General features: G+C 41.5%; 1 long non-coding RNA gene across 2 annotated transcripts in view; it reads left to right on the forward strand.

Annotated features, from left to right (window-relative positions):
• Gm32793 overlaps positions 1 to 15,195 on the forward strand; it is an 80,193-nt gene that overhangs the window by 45,229 nt on the left and 19,769 nt on the right. The gene's annotated exons all lie outside the window — the stretch shown is intronic.

Consider the following 15,195-nt stretch of genomic DNA (forward strand, 5'->3'; position numbering starts at 1 on the left):
TTCAGTGCTGCAAATATCTGTCTGGAAGCAGCAAAAGGCACCAGGAGCCTCTAATTCCAAAGTATTTTGATCCGAGGTCTAGTCATCTTTCTTGAAGATGTCTAAATGTCCATGTGAAAGCCACCACAGGCAGACCCCATCCCTACACTGCCAAAGGACACATCCATTTTTGGTAAATGGTATTTCCAAGGAGCCTAATTCAAGGAACATTGTGAATCGATGTCAGAATGTAAAGATCAACCGAACACACTGCTGGTTTGCACCCTCTCCAGGGAACTACGAGAGTCAGTAGATTTGTAGATTTCATCTGACACATGACCTAACGGTGTAGAAACCCCAGAAAAAAAATCAGGAGAAGTAGAGTGGGACTGCAGGAGCCTTGTCATAGGGGTATTTACAGTGGGAGCTCCGGGTGAGCTGAGGACACTTCATGTTGCTAGGAGACGAGAATTTCCCTTTCATGGTGAAGGATGCTAGTGAGGATGGGACAAAGGCATAGTGACTTAGTATTTAGGAGCTTGGCAGCCTCTGCCCAGGCTAAGTGAACCTGCCTCGGTTTTCTCACCTGTAAAGTAGATTTTAATAGCAGTACCTGCCCATATGGAGTTGTTATAAGAATTAAACATTTTAATATGTCGATGGCTTAGCATAGGGTCTAGCCTCTAATCTAAACACGGCGTCTCAGTTTACCAATGAAATAACCAGGGGCTCAAGGGCCTGGCCTGACCCACAGAAGTCCACACTTTTGGAAACCCATGTAAAGCTTTCAGCCTGCGATGGCAAAGGGAGCTAGCTTCTCTTCACATCTTCAAAACAGATGGGCTTAATTTCTTCCCCTGCTAAGATTGTGAGACTATTTCTAGATACATATGAAAACAGCCAACCACAGAATGGCCTTAAATTCATGTTGCTCGCTCAGTGATTTATGCAAGTTAAATGCTCATAGCTGGAAGAGAAAGCAAATTTAGATTAAATTCTGTATTGTCAAAAAAAAAAAAAAAAAAGCCGGAAGTCCTTCCTGTATGCCTGGTCCTGTGTGATGAGAGCTGAGAGCGAAGTGCTCCATCTGGGGAGATGAATTATCTCCACAGCAGGCCCTGGTCACTGCTGAGTATGCTACCTTTCCAATTAGGAGTCATAAAAGAATGTGTGTATATATATATATTTTTTATTCTCTGATTTAAAATGTTCCACTCTCTGTACCGAATGTAATTTGGCATAAGTCGAATTAGACGAGCTACCTTGTCTGCCTAAGCTGCTCTCACCCAAGCACTGATTTGAAACAACACCTAAAGAGGAAGAGAAAATAAATCTGCCATGTATGTGTGAGCTTCATGGCTTAGAGAGAGAGAGAGAGAGAGAGAGAGAGAGAGAGAGAGAGAGAGCAACTAAAAGTCACATAATTGTCAGCCAAAGCAACAGAACTGTTCAAAGAGCTTCTCACCAGCACCAAATTACAGTCTGTCCAAACAGAGCAAATTCAATTAGACTGCTGATAAATTAAACCTCCACCACTAGCAAGATTGCTCTGCCCTAAAGGAAGCATTGCTCTGAGGAAATCATCAGCTTCAATAATATGACAGCTGGATCTAGCACCAAACTTATACAGCTATGTGGAAATGGCATCCTCCTCTCTCTCCCCCCCCCCCCCCTGCTCTCACCTCCTCAGAGAGAGTGAAATTGGCACCAGCGGGTTGGTTTTGAATCATGGCTGGTGGCAGCCCTGGCTCTGTAGAGGGTGTTGGTGTATCTATCATTTCCAAACAGTGTTTACAAGTTTGTCATGAGAAATTTCAGGAGGTCACATTGGTACTGGGATATTAGGGGATGTGTTCAAAGGTTTTCAAGCTGAAAAATGGCAGCCAACCCTGCTGCTCTTTAGGGGCTTGAAATGCTCTCTCACTAGAATCCAGTTCCCCTGGGCTAGCCTAGGACAGGGGTGCGCAAAAGTCCCTGTAAAGGGAAAGAGAGACACTAATTCAGGCATCAAGCATTGGGTAGAGGTTGGGGGAGGGGAGGGGCTTTTGGTCCCTCTTGCACATGAAAACCATCATAGACAATGTGTAAATGAATGGCCATTGCTACGGACCCACGAAAGTATTTAAAGAAAGAAGCAGCCTGCTGTGACTGTTTTGGGTAAACAATTTTAAGATGGAGCAACAGTGTAAAATCAACAAAAGAAGGACTACTTATTTAGAGAAGACCAGAGGGGAAGCATCACTTTTCATGTCTTAGAAACAAATGCTGACACAGCAGCGGGACAGTGGACATTAGTGTGCCTGGAAATCCCAGGTTTCTATAACCAGGGAAGATAGTTCTCACCTGAGGGAAAAGAGTCAAATGTGCTCAGATAGGTAGACGTCCAGAAAATATGGCACTGCAGACCTCAAAAGTCTTAAGGAATTACTTCATTCCTATGATGATTATATCGTAGCTAACACTCAAGGCAGAGAAAGCATGCTAAGCAACAATCACAAATACAAAAAGGTAAAATGTAGAAGTCATGTGTATTATAATAAATGACATTCTACAATAGCCACTTAAATTCATTTATATAAAAGAATATAAATTCTTTAAGAGAAAAACATTAACAATACCCTAAATTTAAAGAAACTATAGGATACTCTTTCCTCTGAGTCATCTGTGGTGCTTTGAATATGCTTGGCTCACGGAGTAGCTCTATTAGGAGGTGTGGTCTTGTAGGATAGGTGTGGATTTGTTGGAGGAAGTGTGTCACTGTGGGGATGGGCTTTGAGAGTTCCCTCCTGGTTGCCTTCTGATCAAGATGTAAAACTCTCAGCTCCTTCAGTACTGTCTGCCTGGACACTGCTGTTCTTCCCACCACGATAATAGACCGAACCTCTGAAACTGTAAGCCAGCCCCAATTAAATATTGTCCTTGGTCATGGTGTCTCTTCAAAGAAATGGGACCCCAAACTAACAATTACCTCTGATTCTTACAATCTGCCCTCCAGACACAACAGGCCTTGGGAACATGTGAACTTCCAAAGAGTGTGGTAGCATGTGCAGGACCTGTCCAGGTTCAAGTCAGATGGGATCTGAGCAGAGAGAAGGAAGTGAACATAACAAAGCAGCCATCTACAACTGATATCTCCTTGCAAAAGAAAAATTAGGAGTCTTCCACTAGCAGACTTCAGATGAAGATGTAGAACTCTCAGCTCTGCCTGCACCATGTCTGCCTAGATGTTGCCTTGCTCCCACCTTGATGATAATGGACTGAACCTCTGAGCCTGATTCAGCTTAGCTGCATTTAAAAGGAACAAGAGGAAACTAAAGCTGGCAGAAAGGGTGGAAACAGACTCCAGCCAGTTGAAGAGAAAAAGACAATCAAGTGTAAAGGAAAAGGACTCGGGCATTTTGGACACAGTGGGTGCTGTGGTCCTCGATCACAAAGGGAATGTTGCTGCTGCTGTCTCCAGTGCAGGCTTGGCCTTGAAACATCCATCGAGAGTTGGGAGGGCTGCTCTTTATGAATGTGGCTCCTGGGCTGAAAATACTGGAGCTCATAATTCCTATTCCACAGCTTCTTTGTGGTACATAAAAAATCTTGCTGTATGCCTTCCAGTTTCCATCTGTGCCTGGAGCTGATCCTGTGCTGTGCCACAGCGCTCCATACTCAAATCCTACTGGGAGAGAGCTGGTCTCCCAGGAGTGCTGACACACCTCTGAGCACAGGTAAGACCACCACTTCTGCACAAATTCCTGGCCCAAGAGGGACCTTCCAAGAGCCATCAGGACACAGGAACCAAGGAACAACAGGGGACAGGATCCTTCCAGTTTCTGTCTGTGACCTGGAGCTGACCTTGTGCCACAGCTCTCCATACCCAAATTCCACCAGGAGAGAGCTGCTCTCCCAGGAGTGCTGACACACAGGCTTATAGGAGGGACAAGCCACAGCAAGACCAACTAACACCAGAGATAACCAGATAGCTTGAGGCAAGGGCAAGAACATAAGCAGCAGAAACCAAGGTTACTTGGCATCATCAGAACCCAGTTTTCTCACCACAGCAAGCCCTGGATATCCCAACACACTGGAGAAGCAAGACTATGATTTAAAATCACACCTCATGATAATGATAGAGGACTTTAAGAAGGGACTGTATTCCCTTAAAGAAATACAGGAGAGGGCTGGAGAGATGGCTCAGTGGTTAAGAGCACAGACTGAGCTTCTAGAGGTCCTGAGTTCAATTCCCAGCAACCACATGGTGACTCTCAACCATCTGTAATGTGATCTGATGCTCTTCTGGTATGTCTGAAGACAGCTACAGTGTACTCATATATACATAAAAATAAATAAATAATTCTAAAAAATATTCTTTAAAAGAAATACAGGAGAACACAGGTAAACAGTAGAAACCCCAATAGAGAAAACACAAAAATCCCTTAAGAATTAAAGGAAAACAATCAAACAGATGAAGGAATTGAACAAAACCATTCAGGATCTAATGGAAATAGAAACTAAAGAAATCACAAAGGGAGACAACCCTGGAGATAGAAAACCTAGGAAAGAGATCAGGAATCATAGAAGCAAGCATCACCAACAGAATACAAGAGACAGAAGAGAGAATCTCAGGTGCAAAAGACACCATAGAAAACATTGACACAACAGTCAAAGAAAATGCAAGCTGGGCATGGTGGTGTACCTTTAATCCCAGCACTTGAAAGGCAGAGGCAGGCAGATTTCTGAGTTCCAGGCCAGCCTGGTCTACAAAGTGAGTTCCAGGACAGTCAGGTCTATACAGAGAAACCCTGTCTCAGAAAACAAAAACAAAACAAAAAAATGCAAAATGCAAAAAGCTCCTAACCCAAAACATCCAGGAAATCCAGAACACACTGAGAAGACCAATCCTAAGGATAATAGGTATAGAAGAGAGAGAAGATTCCCAACTTAAAGGGCCAGTAAATATCTTCAACAAAATAGAAGAAAACTTCCCTAACGTAAAGAAAGAAATGCCTATAAACATACAAGATGCCTACAGAACTCCAAATAGAATGGACCAGAAAAGAGATTCATCCCATCATATAATAATCCAAACATCAAATGCACTAAACAAAGATAGAATATTAAAAGCAGTAAGGGAAAAAGGTCAAGTAACATATAAAGGCAGACCTATCAGAATTACACTAGACTTCTCAATAGAGACTATTAAAGCAAGAAGATCCTGGGCAGATCTTATACAGACCCAATACTCTTCAAACTATTCCACAAAATAGAAACAGAAGGAACACTACCCAGTTCTTTCTATGAAACTGCAGTTATGCTGATACCAAAATCACACAAAGACCCAACAAAGAAAAACAACTTCAGCCCAATTACCCTTATGAATATTGATGCAAAAATACTCAATAAAATTCTCACAAACAGAATCTAAGAACATCAAAACAATCATTCACCACGATCAAGTAGGCTTCATCCCAGGGATGCAAGGATGGTTCAATGTACAGAAATCCATCAACACAATCCATTACATAAACAAACTCAAAGGAAAAAAAACCCTACATGATCATTTCATTAGATGTTGAAAAAGCATTTGACAAAATCCAGCATCCCTTCATGTTAAAAGTTCTGGAAAGATCAGGAATTCAAGGCTGAAACCTAAACGTAGCATACCAGTAGACAACATCAAACTGAATGGAGAGAAACTTGAAGCAATCCCACTAAAATTAGGGACTAGACAAGGCTGCTCACTCTCTCCCTATTATTCAATATAGTACTTAAAGTTCTAACTAGAGCAATTAGACAACAAAAGGAGGTCAAAGGGATTCAAATTGGAAAGGAAGAAGACAAAATATCACTATTTGCAGATGATATGATCGTATACGTGACCCCCAAAATTCCACTAGAGAATTCCTAATACTGATAAACAACTTCAGCAAAGTGTCTGGATATAAGATTAACTAAAATCAGTAGCTGTCCTCTACTCAAAGGATAAACAGGCTGAGAAAGAAATTAGGGAAAGGACACCCTTCACAATAGTCACAAACAATATAAAATATCTTGGTGTGACTCTAACCAAACAAGTGAAAGATCTGCATGACAAGAACTTCAAGTCTCTGAAGAAAGAAATCGAAGAAGACCTCAGAAGATGGGTAGATCTCATATGCTCAAGGATTAGCAGGACTAATATAGTAAAAATGGCCACCTTGCTGAAACCAGTCTATAGACTCATTGCAATCCTCAACAAAATTCCACCTGAATTCTTCATAGAGTTAGAAAGAGCAATTCTCAAACTCATTTGGAATAACAAAAACCCAGAATAGCAAAATCTATTCTCAACAATAAAAGAACATCTCGGGGAATCAGTGTCCTTGACCTCAAGCTGTACTACAGAGAAATTGTGAGAAAAACTTCATGGTATTGGTACAATGACAGGCAGGTAGATCAATGGAATAGAATTGAAGACCCAGAAATGAATCTACACATCTATGGTCACTTGATCGTTTACAAAGAAGCTAAAACCCTCCAGTGGAAAAAAGACAGCATTTTCAACAAACGGTGCTGGTTCAACAGTTTGTCAATATGTAGAGGAATGCAAATTGATCCATTCTTATCTCCCTGTACAAAGGTCAAGTCCAAGTGGATCAAAGACCTCCATATAAAACCAGATATACTGAATCTTATAGAAGAGAAAGTGGGGAAAATCCACGAACACATGGGCACAGGGGAAATGTTCCTGAACAGAACACCAATGGCTTATGCTCTAAGATCAAGAATTGACAATTGGGACCACATAAAATTGCAAATCTTCTGCAAGGCAAAGGACACTGTCAATAGGGCAAAATGGCAACCAACAGATTGGAAAAAGATCTTTACCAATCCTACATGTGACAGAGGGCTAATATCCAATATATACAAAGAACTCAAGAAGTTGGACTCCAGAGAACAAAATAACCCTACTAAAAATGGGGAACAGGGGCTGGAGAGATGGCTCAAAGGTTAAGAGACTGACTGCTCTTCCAGAGGTCCTTAGTTCAATTCTTAGCAACCACATGGTGGTTCACAACCATCTGTAATGGGGTATGATGCCTTCTGCTGGTGTGTCTGAAGACAGTGACAATTTACTCATATATATATATATATATATATATATATATATATATATATATATATAAAATAAATAAGTAATTCTTTAAAAAAAATTAGCGAACACAGCAAAACAGAGAATTCTCAACTGAGGAAACTCGAATGGCCAAGAAATGCCTAATGAAATGTTCAACATCCTTAGTCATCAGGGAAATGCAAATCAAAACAACCCTGAGATTCCACTTCACACCAGTCGGATTGGATAAGATCAAAAACTCAGATGCTGGTGAGGATATGGAGAAAGAGGAACATTCCTCCATTGTTTGTGGGATTGCAGGCTGGTACAACCACTCTGGAAATCAGTCTGGAAGTTTCTCTGAACATAATACTACCTGAGGACCCAGGTATACCATTCCTGGGCACATACCCAGAAGATGATCCAACATATAATAAATACACATGTTCCACTATGTTCATAGCAGCCATGTTTATAATAGCCAGAAGCTGGAAACAACCCTGATGTCCCTCAACAGAGGAATGGATACAGAAAATGTGGTACATTTACACAACGGAGTACTACTCAGCTATTAAAAACAATGCAGGCAAAAGATGGATCTAGAAAATATCATCCTGAATGAGGTAACTCAGTCACAAAAGAACACACATAGTATGTACTCACTGATAAGTGGATATTAGGCAAAGAACATGGAATACCCACAATACAATTCACAGACCACATGAAATCCAGGAGGAAGGAAGACCAAATAATGGATGCTTCAGTCCTACTTAGAAGGGGCAACAAAATAATTAAGGGAAGAAGAGTATGGGAGGGACTTGGGAGGAACAGAATAGGGGGAGAGGAACAAAAGGGGAAGAAGCAGATATAGGAGGAGATGAAAGAGATGTACAGAGGGTCAGGAAATTGAACAGAAGTGTGTAGCAATGGAGAATGGGGAACTGGGGGTAGCAACCAGAAAGTCCCAGATGCCAGGAAAGCAAGAGCCTCCCAGGACCCCACAGAGCTGAGCTGAGCTGAAATACCCGACAAAAGGGAGGGAGAATCTGTCAAGACCATATCCAGAGGTTAGGAATGGCCCCCGGTTGAGGGATGGGACTACACACCTATCTCCAAAATTTTAACCCAGTATTGCTCCTTCCTAAAGGAAATACAGGAGCAAAGAGTGGAGCAGAGACTGAGTATCCAGAGAATCAAAGAGTATCCAGAGACCGTCCCACCAGGGGATCCAAACTATGTGCAGACACCAAACTCAGACACTATAGCTGATGCCAAGAAGTGCTTGCTGGCAGGAGCCTGATACAGCTGCCTCCTGAAAGGCTCTGCCAGATCCTGACCAATACAGATGTAGATGCTCGCAGTCAACCCCAATGGAGGAGTTAGGGGAAGGACTGGAGGAGCTGAAGGGGCCTTATCTGGCATCAATGGGAGGGGAGGCCCTTGGTCCTGTGAAGGCTTGATATCCCAGTGTAGAGGAATGCTAAGGCAGTGAGGCCGGAGTGGGTGGGTGGGTGGGGGAGCACCCTCATAGAAGAGGGGTAAGGAGAGACAGAATAGAGGTTTTGCAGAGGAGAAACTAGGAAAGAGGACTATATTTGAAACACAAATAAATAAAATATCCAATTTAAGGAAGAAAAATTAGTTTTCTCCAATGGAATCTCATTGGTTATATTAATCACACTTTGTGGTATATCCCATGTCTAGGAGTAGTTATTCAACACAAAACAAACTTAATGTCATTTTTGTAGACTTATGCCCTGACTTTAGTAGCTTTCTTCAGATACTAGCCCACATTTCTATGTTCCCAGAAATAGTGCCAGAACCAAACATTCAAAACATGAGCCTGTAATGAAAGTTCATATCCAAATGACCTTCCCTCTCCACATACACATGTGCTTGCCCCACATGTCACATGTACGCGCGCACGCACACACACACACACACACACACACACACACACACACTTTGGAATCTAGATATTGTTAGCAATCATTGAAATAGTCAGAACAGAAAATACTTATAAGGAAACATACATTATCTACAGGCCAATGAGAGAATGATGGATTAGTCAATACTACATCAGGATAACTGACTAGCCACCTAGGAGAAAAACTCATAAAGAGCTCTGCCTCCCAACACATTCAAAATAACCTACGGAAGGATTGAAAACCCAGCCAAAATGAAAACATCACAAGAGAAGACAAGAAAATATCTGTTCAAGTTTGAGGTAGAGGGGAGGGGGCTTTCCCATGTAAGATAAACAATGCTTTATTTTTTTTTCATTTAGAAGTTGAGAGATTTGTGTGTGTGTGTGTGTGTGTGTGTGTATATATATATATATATATATATATATATATATATATATATAAAGATATGAAGGTGCTGAATAAACAAGTGCTACAGTGAAGTAAGAATACTCAAATAAAAATATTCTGATGAATTTGGAATGTGAAAATTTTAAAGGCAAAAGTCTACAGAAATAAAACAAGCCCAATCATTCATTAGACAAACATATTTTGCATAGATGTTGCCTCTGAATGTAGAACCAACACATTCCTATATACAAGTGAACTCTGATTTTATAAAACTATTACATACACACACACAAACACACACACACACACACACACACAGAGAGAGAGAGAGAGAGAGAGAGAGAGAGAGAGAGAGAGAGAGAGAGAGAGAGGCAGACACAGGCACACAGATACACACACACAATCTACAGCACATGACACAAATACGTTTCTTTCCCTTTAACTGAGCATGCAAGTGCCCTTATGAAGTCTCACAGACTGTGAAAAAAATAATCCAAACTCCCAGAATTTGATATAGAAAGGTTTTCTATGAAAACAAACAAACAAACAAACAAACACATTAAAGTGTCCTGAATTCTTTTTTTTTTTCATCATAAACAACTTGGTAGGAATTAGTAGAATACCATTTTCTGGACAGAGGCTTTTTGTGAAAAGCATACAATAAATTATGGATATAGAAATAGATGGCACATATCTGGATAAGCAGAATACAAGAGAGGTCAAGAGCCCTAGAGGTTTTTGATGCTCTATCCAGCAGCAGTCTAGAACTATACCAGATGGGGCATAGCAAGCAAACCCAACTGAGTGTCTCTTTTGAGAAATAAAGGTGCTTAACGCATTTGATGAACTTGAAATGCATGTACAGAAGAGAGTGGGCTTTAGTCTTCTGCATTTGGCTTTATAAAACTGCCTTGAAAACCCTTAGGTCTAGAGGTTATGGAGCTGGTATTACTTGATGTCCATATGCATCCAGGAACTAAACCTTCATCCTTGGTAGCAATCTAAGACATTTCTGTGAGACCTTGCAGAGTTTCTTATACATGCATATGTGTATAATACACACATACACACACACACACACACACACACACACACACACACATAAACTATTGTCTACATCCATAGCAACATCTCTGGAAGTCTTTGCAATGAGGTGTGGCTTGGTTCACTCCACATAGTGAAGTCATCTATAATCTTCATTTCATTCATAGTAGATTGTCTATATTGTCTAACTTTTTTGTAATGACCTTATAAAATTTATGGAATAGAAAAACAATAAAAAGTACTTTGGAATTAAATTTAATTTACAGGCAAATTAATTTTATACATGAACAATAATGCTTCTGAAGCAATTGGGTAATGTGCATACATAAGCTTTAAAATTATTCATATCTGACTCCGTCATTGTACCTTGGGGAATTGGCCCTAAAACATTGTTCTCCAGGCACAAAAATCTCTCTGTAGAAAGTCTTTTGTCAAAGCTCTATTTACAACAGTTCAGAACTGAGATCAACATTTATGTAAGTTTGAAAATGCTGTTTCTTAAAATATTATGGAATAAAGCATAAAGTATACAAGTGTTTGTAATAATGAGAAAAAACACTTATGGAAAAGAGAACTGCAATTACAGGTAAGTATTATCTTTGTGATGAAATGTAAGTAAACTGTATACTTAATTCCTTTACAGTTTTAAACATTTATTTTGTGTGTCAATTTGTGACACAGTACACATATAGAGATCAGAGGACAACTTAAAGGAACTGGTATTTCTTCTACCATGTGTATACAGAGAATGGAACTCAGGTTGTCTTGGCAACAAGTACCTTCACCCATTGAGCCATCTTACAGACCTCAAACTATCTGTTTAAAGAATCAAAACATAAAGGAGTAGAAACACCAGGGATGTAACTCAATTGATAGGACACTTGCTTCACTGGCAATGGACTTGGGTTTGATCACCCCATAGCCTGTTAGGATGCCATAAGTGTGTAATGACAACCCTCAAGACATAAAGGCAGCAATGCCAGACTGTTTTTGGCAACATAAAGGTTCTAGGCCAAGATGGGTTATATAAAAGTCTAAGGGGAGAAGAGGAAGAGGAAGGAGAAGAAGAAGAAGAAGAAGAAGAAGAAGAAGAAGAAGAAGAAGAAGAAGAAGAAGAAGAAGAAGAAGAAGAAGAAGAAGAAGAGGAGGAGGAGGAGGAGGAGGAGGAGGAGGAGGAGGAGGAGGAGGAGGAGGAGGAGGAAGGGGAAGAGGAAGAAAGAGGAGGAAGGAGAGGAAGGAAAAGGAGAAGGAGAAGAAGGAAAAGGAGAAGAAGGAGAAGGAGAAAAAGGGGAAGGGGAAAGGGGAGAAGGGGAAGGGGAAGAAGGGGAAAGGAAAGGGGAGGAAGGGGAAGGGAAAAGGAAAGGGGAGGAAGGGGAGGAAGGGGAGGAAGGGGAGGAAGGGGAGGAAGGGGAAGCAGAAGCAGAAGCATCTGCAGCAATAACTATCACCCCTGTCACTATTTTACAGTGAATAAAAACTTTTTTTCCACACTCATGGAGAGAATAGATAAGGCTTGAGATAGTTAATATGTGCAGGCCAAATATAAGTGTCTGTATACAGAGAGATAGGTCATATACAAGCCACCAGCCCTTGCAATTGTTTTAATTTCCTGTCCATTGCTGTGTCAAACACTACGACTTATAGCTACTTGTGGAGGGAAAGATTTATTTGGCTTACAGGTTACAGATCATCAAGGAAAGCCAAGGTAGGAGCTGCAGCAGAGACCGTGGAAGAGCAGTGTTAATAGCCCTGATCCCTATGGCTAATTCAGCATGATTTCTTAGACCATGCAGGTCCAACTGTGGGTAAGAAGGGGCTCTGACTGTGGGTAAGGAAGGGCATAGCATAGCCAAGAGTGGGGCACATCAATCATTAATCAAGAAAATACTTGCAAACTTGCCCAAAGGGCTAATCTGCTGGAGGAAATTCTTCAGCTGAGATTCCCTCTTACCAGGTGACTTTGGTTTGGTATCAAATTGACAAAAGTAGTCAACACAATTGACCCCTGGTCTGCTTGGTGCACAAATGGATCACTATTCAGCTATAACTTTTTCCTTCTTGTTTGCGCCTTAAGTCTTTTGCTATTAAGATCAAACACAGTCTAACTTTTTTAAAAATATTTTTTTATTATGTATTTTCCTCAATTACACTTCCAATGCTATCCCAAAAGTCCCCCATACCCTCCCCCCACTTCCCTACCCACCCATTCCCATTTTTTTGGCCCTGGCGTTGCCCTGTACTGGGGCATATAAAGTTTGCGTGTCCAATGGGCCTCTCTTTCCAGTGATGGCCAACTAGGCTGTCTTTCGATACATATGCAGCTAGAGACAGGAGCTCCAGGGGGTACTGGTTAGTTCATAATGTTGTTGCACCTACAGGGTTGCAGATCTCTTTAGCTCCTTGGGTACTTTCTCTAGCTCCTCCATTGGGGGCCCTGTGATCCATCCAATAGCTGACTGTGAGCATCCACTTCTGTGTTTGCTAGGCCCCGGCATAGTCTCACAAGAGACAGCTATATCAGGGTCCTTTCAGCAAATGCTTGCTAGTGTATGCAATGGTGTCATCGTTTGGAGGCTGATTATGGGATGGATCCCTGGATATGGCAGTCTCTAGATGATCCACCCTTTTGTCTCAGCTCCAAACTTTGTCTCTGTAACTCCTTCCATGGGTGATTGTTTCCAATTCTAAGAAGGGGCAAAGTGTCCACACTTTGGTCTTCGTTTTTCTTCAGTTTCATGTGTTTTGCAAATTGTATCTTATATCTCGCGTACTCTAAGTTTCTGGGCTAATATCCACTTATCAGTGAGTACATAGCATTTGAGTTCTTTTGTGAAAAGTCCCACAGTCTTTAAAAAATTCAAACACTTTAAAAGTCCAACAATTTTTAAAAAATATCTTGCCTTCTCACTGTGGGCTCCTCTAAAATAAAAATAAAGTTAAACACTTTCTCCCCTTCCCCCACCCCGCCCCCAGGAGGGAAGACCAAGGACACAGTGATAATCAGATCAAAGCAAAAGCAAATTCCAATAGTGTCAATAGGATCTGACATCTGGGACTCACTTACCACCTTCTGGACCCAAAGGGCCTGGACAGTCAAATTCTCCAGCTCTGCCACCAAAATGTGCAGAGCTCATGCCATAGGTTTAGCTTCCACAGTCCTGGCAGCTCTTCTATGCCAGGGTCTCCACTGCATCTTAGGATCCACTGTCACCAACAACTTTTCCTGGCCTTCTCAGGGACTCCAACCCTGCCACATGGTGCCAAGCCTCTGCTTCTCTCCATGGGACCTTCCATCCTGGAGTCTCTACTGCAACAGAGGCTGCAACGTTACCCGTGACTTTTCCTGGCCTCACCCCAACACTTTATCAAGTTCAGCTGCCTGCCTGATGTGCAGTCTTAGGTCAGATCCCATTACAGATGGTTGTGAAGCCACCATGTGGTTGCTGGAAATTGAACTCAGGACCTCTGGAAGAACGGTCAGTGCTCTTAACTGCTGAGCCATCTCTCCTGCCCTAATTCTATGTATTCTTAATCAAAATATTTCACGAGTGGTCTGATAGAGTCTTTGTTCCCCCCTGAAACTTCAAGCCAGGTTGCCATTGTCTGCATTTTCCACCATCGTCTTCCAAATTCCAAAACAGCTCTTGAATACTCAATGATTTTTACATCTGAAAGTCCAAAAATCCTCTATTGCCCTCTCACTAATGGTCAAGTCTGTTACAACAACACCCTATACTCTTTATTCTAAATCTGTTCCAGTTTGCTGTCGATCTCTATGATGAATGCCTGCTGTGTATCTCTCTAATAAACACTACCACCAAATGCAAGTTGGGGAAGAAAACGATTTATTTGCCTTATAGGTTCTGAAATAGAGATCCTGAGGGCAGGTTACTGGCTTGCTTCCCATGACCTTCTCAGATTGTTTTATTATATAATCCAGGAACATCTGTCCAGAGGTAGCACCACCCACAATGGGCTGGGTCCTTCCACATGAATACTTAATAAAAACAATCTGATAAAATCGTGCCCAAAGCCTGATCTGGTAGAGACAGTTCTTCTACGGAGGCTCCCTCTTTTTGGTGGCTCAAGTTTGTGTCTAGCTCTACCTGGGTTATGCTACTTGTTGCTGTTCATTGCTCTATGGGAAGGAAAAGTAGGCAATGATGGGTAATAAACACCTAGTAACAAGAAGTGCATGGTCAACTTTCATCTCAAGAATAGGCTAAGGCGTCAAGGGAAGACTTTTAACAACCTTGCCTGGTTCTTCAACTTGTCCCCATTGGACAACCTAGTTCTGGGACCAGAATGCCACTGAAGAGGAGCCTCAGCTCCTCTGAAATGAGGAAGGAGCAGCTTTTTAACTGTATTTGTTCTTCTGAAGCCTGTCCCCTTGGAATAACTTGTGTTCCTTCCCATGTTTACTTCAGCTCAGTAGTATTTATTGAGCAGAAATCCACTGTCAGTGCTAATCAGGGACTTTCTGGGTTTTGTCCCTTTTCTCAGTAGGTAGCTAAATCACATGCAAGTTCAAGTATTATATAGGATTTCAACCCTGACAGAAATTTGACAGTGTGAAGACACTCATTAGGCTTTAGAAGCATGGTGATACGAAGGTGTTCTGTTGATTTTGTTTTTAGAATAAGTTCTTATCTTTGAGGGATATAGAGCAAGGTGTCTAAGGACAGAATGTGATACTGAGAAGGGTGTGAGACTTGATAAAATGACCACATGCTGCTGCTAATCTCCAAAGCCTGAGGAAAGGAATGGGAACTCTTC

The sequence above is a fragment of the Mus musculus genome, chromosome 1 (assembly GCF_000001635.26).
Source record: "Mus musculus strain C57BL/6J chromosome 1, GRCm38.p6 C57BL/6J".
NCBI lineage: Eukaryota > Metazoa > Chordata > Mammalia > Rodentia > Muridae > Mus > Mus musculus.